This window comes from Carlito syrichta, unplaced genomic scaffold (genome assembly GCF_000164805.1).
Source record: "Carlito syrichta isolate Samal-C Ts95f unplaced genomic scaffold, Tarsius_syrichta-2.0.1 Scaffold126816, whole genome shotgun sequence".
NCBI classification, from domain to species: Eukaryota; Metazoa; Chordata; class Mammalia; order Primates; family Tarsiidae; genus Carlito; species Carlito syrichta.
In genome coordinates this window covers 186,003-188,504 of record NW_007070912.1, presented here as the reverse complement: position 1 = coordinate 188,504, position 2,502 = coordinate 186,003, and the positions used below count along the sequence as shown (strand labels likewise).

The following is a 2,502-nucleotide window of genomic DNA, read 5'->3' as shown; positions in this document are numbered from 1 at the left end:
GTCTCGCCAAGTTGCCCAGGCAGGTCTCGAACCCACGGGCTCAGCCAATCCACTCACCTCGGCCTCCCAAAGTTCTGGGATTACAGGCTGAGCCACTGAGCCGGACTGTAAAAATTTTTTTAAAAGAGCCTCTTTTCCTCCTGGGCACCTGAGGATCGGCGGCCATCATGAATGACACGGTAACTATTCGGACCAGGAAATTCATGACCAATCGTTTGCTTCAGTGGAAACAAATGGTCATCAATGTCCTTCACCCAGGGAAGGCAACAATGCTTAAGACAGAAATTCGGGAAAAACTAGCCAAAATGTACAAGACAACACCAGATGTCATCTTAGTATTTGGATTCAGAACTCATTTTGGTGGTGGTAAGACAACTGGCTTTGGCATGATTCATGATTCCTTGGAGTATGCAAAGAAAAATGAAGCCAAACATAGACTTGCAAGACATGGCCTGTATGAGAAGAAAAATACCTCAAGGAAGCAGTGAAAGGAATGCAAGAACAGAATGAAGAAAGTCAGGGGGACTGCAAAGACCAGTGTTGTGCTGGCAAGAAGGCAAAGGACTAAAGATGATGCAGTGACGATATCTGTGGTCATTGTTTTTTTCACAACCAGCTTCATAAACTAAAAACTTTTCAAAAGAAAGAAGGGCCAGGTGTGGTGGCTCCTGCCTGTAATCCCAGCATTTTGGGAGGCCGAGGCAGGAGGATTGCTTGAGGACAGGAGTTCAAGACCTGCCTGGGCAACATAGTAAAACCCCATCTCTATGAAATAAAAATAAAAATAAGTAGACAGGTGTGGTGGCAGCTGTAGTCCCAGCTACTTTGGAGACTCAGCTAGGAGGATTGCTTGAGCCCAGGAGTTTGAGACCGTGGAGAGCTATGATCATGTCACTGCACTCGAGCAAGATTCTGTCTCTTAAAAAAATATATATACTCCACATCTTTATAATAAAAAAAGAAAGAGAGACAGGGAGGGAGACAGAAAGAGAGAGAGAGAGAGAGAGAAGAAGGGAGGAAAAAGAAAGAAAAAACATACAGGCTGGGTGTGGTGGCTCAGCCTATAATCCCAGCATTTTGGGAGGCCAAGGCGAAAGGATTGTCTGCACCCAGGGGTTCAAGACCAGCCTGGGCAACTTGATGAGACCTTGTCTCTACAATAAATCACAAAAACTAGCCAGGCATGCTGGTGTGCGACTGTAGTTCCAGCTACATGGAAGGCTGAGGGGGAAGGATCGCCTAAGCCCAGCAGGTCGAGGCTGTGGTGACCGCGAGTGTGCCACTGTACTCCTCCAGCCTGGATGACAAGAGTGAAACTCCAACTCAAAAAAATAAAATAAAAATAAATTTATATTTATATATATATGTGTGTATATATATATGTGTATATATATATATATATATATATATATATATATATATATATATAAAGAGATATGGTTAACTAAGGGTGTAGCATATTTGATATGAATACCCGTCTTTTCTTTTTTAAAGCAAGGGGTAGCTGGGCGGGGTGCCTCAGCCTGTAATCCCGCGCCTTTGGGAGGCTGAGGTGAGTGGATTGCCTGAGCTCGTGAGTTCGAGACCTGCCTGGGCAGCAAGACCTCATCTCTACAATAAATTAAAAAATCAGCCGGGCTTGGTAGTGCATGCCTGTAATTCCGGCTACTCAGAAGGTTGAGGCGGAAGGATCGCCGAAGCCCGGCAGGTCAAGGCTGCGGTGGCCGGGAGCGGCCACTGCACTCCAGTCTGGGCCACAGAGTGAGACTCAAACTCAAAAAAAAAGAAAAAAAAGAATGGTGAGTGGGGTGGGGCAAAGGTGGGGCTGAGGGGGTGGGCAGGGTGACCCAGGCTGGGCAGTGGACAAGTCCTGGGGCCTCATCTCCCTGGAAGCAGGTAGGGGCGTGAACAGGAGACAGAGTGAGCATCCCTCCCACGGCCCCACCAGCTTGCTGCTTAACATCAGCCTCTGCTCTGGGGAAACCAAGGCGCTGGAATGGGGTGATGCCAGAATCCTTGCCGCTGGCCCCAAGCTCCAGCCACTCTGTTCCCCTCATTCCCAAAGATGCTCTGTGCCTCCAGTGATGGACCTGCTAACCTCCCTTTGCGGCTGCCTGTTCCCTGCAGTGTCCAGGCCGTCCAGAAAGACATATGTGAACTTTTTCCAATTTATGACCACCACGCCTGGGTGTCTGCAGCTCTTGGTGACTCACCTCCATCTGTTTGGCTCTCATGTTGCCCACCAGTCCAGTGGGGAAGACGCTGGCACTCTGGCCGGTCCCATCCCCACAGCCTCCACTGTGTCCCCACCTGCAGCGCCCCAGGGGCTTGTTAAGAATGTGATGCTGGGCCGGGCTCGGTGGCTCAGCCTGTAATCCCGCACCTTTGGGAGGCTGAGGCGAGTGGATTGCCTGAGCCCGTGGGTTCGAGACCCATCTGGGCAGCGAGACCTCATCTCTACAATAAATAAAAAAATCAACCGGGCATGGTAGCGCATGCCTG

At 49.4% G+C, this 2,502-nt stretch overlaps 1 pseudogene; it reads left to right on the top strand.

The window, feature by feature from the left end:
- The first annotated feature begins 167 nt into the window (after window positions 1-167).
- On the top strand, window positions 168-488 carry LOC110594707 (annotated as a pseudogene).
- The last annotated feature ends 2,014 nt before the right edge of the window (window positions 489-2,502 follow it).